Here is a 6,000-nt window from a genome sequence, read left to right as displayed (position 1 = left end):
GTCACCTGCAGTGCACCGGACGTTGAGCAAGTTAGCACCGGACGCGTCCAGTGCACACCGGACTCATGCGCAGAGAGTTCCGCAAACCTGCGGGTCACCGGACACTAAGCACCGGTAGCGTCCAGTGCTCACCGGACCCATGCGCAGAGAGGGTCGCAAAACGCCCGCACACCGGACGCTAACCACCGGACGCTCTCTAAGCGTCCGGTGCTTCCAGTCAAACACTCCAACCGAAGTCAGAAATCACCAAACGCATGAACAGGAGCTCCCCAGCGTCCGGTGTGCACCGTCCGGTGCTTAACCCTAGCACCACAACACACTGGACGCTCAGCCTCAGTGTCCGGTGCCTCAACGGCCAGCATCCGGTGAGTGTTTCTCTGCGAGGAACACTCCCGCGACTTCTCCAAATTTCCCACCGGCGCAATAGAAAATATGCACGTCATTTTCTCGAAAATATGCACGTCATTTTCTCGAAAATATGCACGTCATTTTCTCGAAAAGGAACCCATCCTGTCTCTACCTTTCAAACTCCACCTCCTTCTGAAAATGTGCCAACACCACAATGTGTAAACCAACAAGTGCACATGTGTTAGCTTTTTCACAAACGTTTTCTTCGAAGGAGATAAGTCAGCTCACTAGTTTCTAGATGCATGCACATGAACAATGACACCTAGTGGCACTTGATAACCGCTTAGCCAAAGAATTCCCCTCTTTATAGTACGGCTATCTATCCTAAATGTGATCACACCCTCTATGGTGTCTTGATCACCAAAACAAAACCCTAAGCAATACCTTTGCCTTGATCTCCATAGGGTTTTGTTTTTCTCTTTCTTCTTTTCCATGTTGAGCACTTGATCATCTTGTGGTCATCACCATCATCACCATGATCATCACTTGCTCTATCACTTGGCATGTACCAACCTCATTAAGTCTACACACAATTAGTATAGAGGTTAGTACAAGGGTTTCATCAATTATCCAAAACCAAACTAGGGCTTTCAATCTCCCCCTTATTGGTAATTGATGGCAAACCTTTTTACAAAGATTTTCAATAAAATTTTCTTAAATTCATGTTGCTTGCCCAAGCATTTTACCATGTGCAAAGGTCATGGACAAGTTTCATAAACCCAAATTGGTAGCGATTGCTCCCCCTACATTTGTGCTAATAGTTTGGATTTGAAAGCTTGCACATATGCTTGAATAGGAAATATAGGAGTCAATTTCTACCAAATGATGCTAAGGTGTAAAGAATGGACCTTTGAAGCATGATACCAATTGGAGTTGCCAATGTACACCATCCTTAGCACCATTAGTAACTAGACATTCACGAAACTAGAACACCCCGTGAGATCAACATTATAAACAAGGTTCTAGTACCACTTGTGAAGCAAAAAAAAGGTCTAGTTACACTACCTATGCATGCTAGTTCTTCATTTCATCAAACAAACTTACAACTAGCATACTGTTGACACCGTTTTTGGGCACGTGTCTAGGATGGCAGAATAAGGTGGCAGTACGATGTTTACAAAGCGGGTTGCCGATGAGGATGGTTGCCGATGAGGGAGAAGTTGAATGTGACTAAGTCCACAGGCAGTAATATGGTGCCGATGGCTAGATAAGAAAGTCTGCCGATGACTATGGCAAAGGATCTGCCGATGATGCAAAGGAGGAGTTTGGAAACTGCCGGTCGTTATGTGGAGGAGTTTCGGTTTGTCACGAGGGATAGTTTTGTTATTTCCTTAATTATTTGCATCGTTTTGTATACGGATTCCATGTAATTTGGAATTCGAATTCTAATCATGTCTGGTTGTAGCTCTTTGAGCAGGGTATAAATATAAACCCTAGGGCCATGTAATAATCAATCAAGAAATCAAACACACGTTTTTACTCATATTCCAGCATTTACTTTTCGACGACTTCGTCATACTTTTTCCTTTTGTTACGAGTTCTTAGGAATTCGTCGACTTAAGCTCGGCGTGTTCTCAAGTTCCGCGTGAGTACCTCTTAGCCGTGACATCCGGGCGCATCGCTGTTGTCAGGACTAAAGTATTCGAGTTATCACCTTTGCCGATAGCAAGGTCAAATCGGCTGGCACGCCTTAACGTTTGAATCGGGTATTAGCCCTTTGTGTTTGCAGACCAGTTTTGCATCAACACATCTTTTGGCACGCCCAGTGGGACAAGATTCAAGATCAAGATCAACATGTCGATCTCTGACCTCGATCAAGAGAACGTCATCCCCGTGACGGAGGCCAACCTCAAGGATGAGCAGAAGCAAGCTATTGCCCAAGCCATGGAAGAGTTCAAGCAGCAATGCCTGAGGTCTTTCAGCATAAACAGGAGCGGCGAAGTGGTCCAGAAAGATGCACTGCCGGCACCACGGCAGGTTACCTTTGACGCCAATCCTGGCAAGCTTCAAAATATGGTTGACAATGCCATCAATCGAGCGTTGATTAACCAAGCTGGTGTACTGTCTAATACGGTTTTCAATGCCGTGGCAAGAACTTTCAAGGAAGGACAAATCCCACCAGATTATGTGGGCCCCTCCCATCATCAGCCAACGGTACCAGAGGTCACGGCTCCATCGGCTGCCTTGACGAATGCAAGTGCACAATCTGCCGTCCCTCCAAGTACATCGGGGACTACTGGTGCACTATCTATGCCGATGGCAACCAACCCACAAATTTCAGTTGGGCAGCATAAACTGACAACAGATATGTTGGCATCGGCAATGTCAGGGTTGACTCTTCCTCCCAACTGGTGGGGTTACGGTATGCCTCCAGAGTTGACGCCGGGAACATCACAAATAACTGACATGAGGGGCAAAACTCCTATGACATCGGCACCTCCCAATGCGCCGGTGAACCAGAGTCCTCGGTATACCACAACTACTACTGCAAGGCCTCACACTGGAAATCCTCAAGATTCAATGTTCCAGATGCCCAACGCATCGGCAGAGTCAATGCTGATGCAACAGAGGCCTATGGCCCAGTCGGGGTATGTCAATTCAACGACGGTACCCAATTACCAATCATCGGCAGCACTTATGCCGATGAACGCTAATAATGGATGGCTTGGACAGCAAGCCTTTCCACAATCACCCCAGCAGAGTTACCAGACTACAGGGTTCCAGCAAGGGCAGGGCTATCCCGGGTTCCAAGGTCAGGGGATTCCCAACCAGCCAATGAATTTTGGACAGCAACTCGGAGGACAGCCAATCGGTGGACAGCGGTTTGGTGGTCCGCAGATTGGAGGACAGGCGATCAATACAATGTTCCGTGTAGATCACGTCCCGAACAGACACGTGGAGGTTCGCCACCAAGTGCCAGATCCGCAGCCGCCTCATCGGCAAGATGCCGGTGCATATTGGGCCGATAAGATTGCTGAAGTAATGAGGGAACAATTTGGGATAAAACCCAAAGTCAACACTTATTCTTATCGGACACCGTATCCTCCCGCGTATGATTTGATCCCGCTTCCACATCGGTACAAGGTACCAGATTTTACAAAGTTTTCCGGACAGGACGACACGTCAACCATGGAGCATGTCAACAGGTTCATTATTCAATGTGGAGAGGCTGGTAACAGGGACGAATTGAGGGTTCGTCTATTTTCATCATCATTGTCTGGATCGGCCTTTACTTGGTTCATATCATTACCTCCCAACTCAGTAATTACTTGGGCCGATCTAGAGAAGCAATTCCACAAATACTTCTTCTCGGGGGTTCATGAGAAGAAGATCACCAACTTGGTCAAGTTGAGGCAACGTAATGATGAGTCGGTTGAGGGATTTGTGCAGAGGATACGAGAGGTCAAGAATAAATGCTATAGCCTGGTTCTGGATGATCGGCAGCTAGCCGATTTGGCTTTCCAGGGTTTGTTGCCACATATCAGGGACAAGTATGCCTCTCAGGAGTTCGAAAGTTTAAGTCATTTGGTGCAGAGGATTTCTGATCAAGACATCAAGCCTTTCGAGCCAAAGACGGCATGGAATAAGAAAGTGTCATTTGTTGACGAAGCAACAAGCTCAGATTCTGATGAAGAACCAGTAATCGGTTTGGCAGAGTGGGTAAAAAACAAGAAGCCGATGTCTTGTCCTTTTGGGCAGAAGGAACCAGAGAAGTTTGCTTTTGACACCGCTAAGGCTGATAGGATATTTGACTTTCTACTTCAGGAAGGTCAGATCAAACTGTCACCTAACCATGTGATCCCATCGGCAGAAGAGTTGAAGAGGATGAGATATTGCAAGTGGCATAATGCAACTTCCCATGACACCAACGAGTGCAAAGTATTCAGACAGCAGCTGCAATCGGCTATAGAGTCAGGGATAATCAAGTTTGACAGTTCCAAAGCCCAGAAGCCGATGAAGATAGACCAACATCCTTTCCCAACAAACATGTTGGATGCTAAGGGGAAGGCTAAGGTCTTAACATCGGAGACAGCTGAGAAGAGTGCATCGGTAGATCCTCAGCATCAAGTTACTACCGCCGATGCAAGAAGTAAGGGCTTGGTCCAGGAAGGAACTAGCTCAGGAAGGCTTCCTCGATCTGGTATCGTCATAACTCATAGAAGGCCTCGAGAAAAATGGCAACAACGGGAAGATCGGTATCGGCGCCAGCAGGAAGATTATCGACGGGAAGAAGAAAGACGCCGACAGGAGTGGAATCGGCATAGGGATCATTGGAATTGTCCATTCTTCATCCATTGTTGGGAGGAAAATATCAAGCTTCCTACTGTCAGAGACTGCCCTGAGTGCAACGGTTATGATCGGTACGATAGGATCGATCGGCATTATCATAATGATGAACGGCGATTTAATGGGCCGATCAGAGGAAGGGTGTCAGTTCATGACCGGCTGGGGGGCAGATGTAGTGGGTACGACAGACTTAGGGACCGTGTCCAGTATTTTCCCAGGAACCAAGAAGAGCTCGAGGGAATGGCTGATGCGCGGGTTCCCGATGAATTCATATTTTGCAGGGATGCTAACACGCATCGTATGGAGTCAAGGGAGAACCGACGCCCGACGGCAAGGCAAAGGCCACTTCCTCCTTGGTGCCCTGGAGGATTAACCAAGACACAGAAAAGGAGATTGCAACGTGAAAGGCAAGAAGAGCTAAACAAGGGAGAGAACTCTGGAAGTCGGCAGCCGTCAGACACTAAGAGGGAAGGTCCATCGGCAGGCGTCAACATGGTCTTCATGTTGCCGATGGAGTTTCTTGCACCAGCCAGTGATGATGAGTTGGAATTTTCTGATCAGATAGCTCAGTTGGCTCTGGATCCGATGACGGCTATCTTTGAGAAACCTGCCGATGACGAGAGGCAGCATCTTAAAGCTCTGTTCCTCAAAGGAAGGGTTGATGGGCAGCCAATGACCAAGATCCTAGTTGATGGTGGAGCTGCTATTAATATTATGCCGTATGCAGTATATCGGAAGCTTGGGAAAGGGGATCAAGATTTGACCAAGACCGATATGATGCTCAAAGACTTCGAAGGAAACGTGTCTCCAGTCAAGGGGGCGATATGTGCAGAGTTGACCATCGGCAGCAAAACCTTGCCGACAACTTTTTTCGTGATCAGCGGAAAAGGTGCTTACAACTTATTATTGGGAAGAGATTGGATTCATGCCAATTGTTGTATCCCATCTACAATGCATCAGTGCTTGGTTCAGTGGGTAGGTGACAAGATTGAGATTGTCCCAGGAGATTCTTCTTATGCTATCGCATCGGCAGAAGCGGATACTTACGAAAGGACCAGGTGCATTTCAGGAGAAGTTTGGGAGAAAGATTTTCTCAAAGTTGCCGATTATGAGATTCCACCGATCCAAGCAGTCGGTTCTGACGATGGTTTTTAATGGATAGATTCGCCGATGATGGAAAATTAGGCCAGGGATTCACATCGGCCGATGATTTGGTAGAAGTAGATATAGGTAGTGGTGATAAGCCTAGGCCTACTTTTATTAGTGCTAAATTAGATCCTGAGAGTAAGCGACAATTGACTAGTT

This window comes from Sorghum bicolor, chromosome 2 (genome assembly GCF_000003195.3).
Source record: "Sorghum bicolor cultivar BTx623 chromosome 2, Sorghum_bicolor_NCBIv3, whole genome shotgun sequence".
Lineage (NCBI taxonomy): Eukaryota > Viridiplantae > Streptophyta > Magnoliopsida > Poales > Poaceae > Sorghum > Sorghum bicolor.
Note: the sequence above shows the minus strand (reverse complement) of the source record.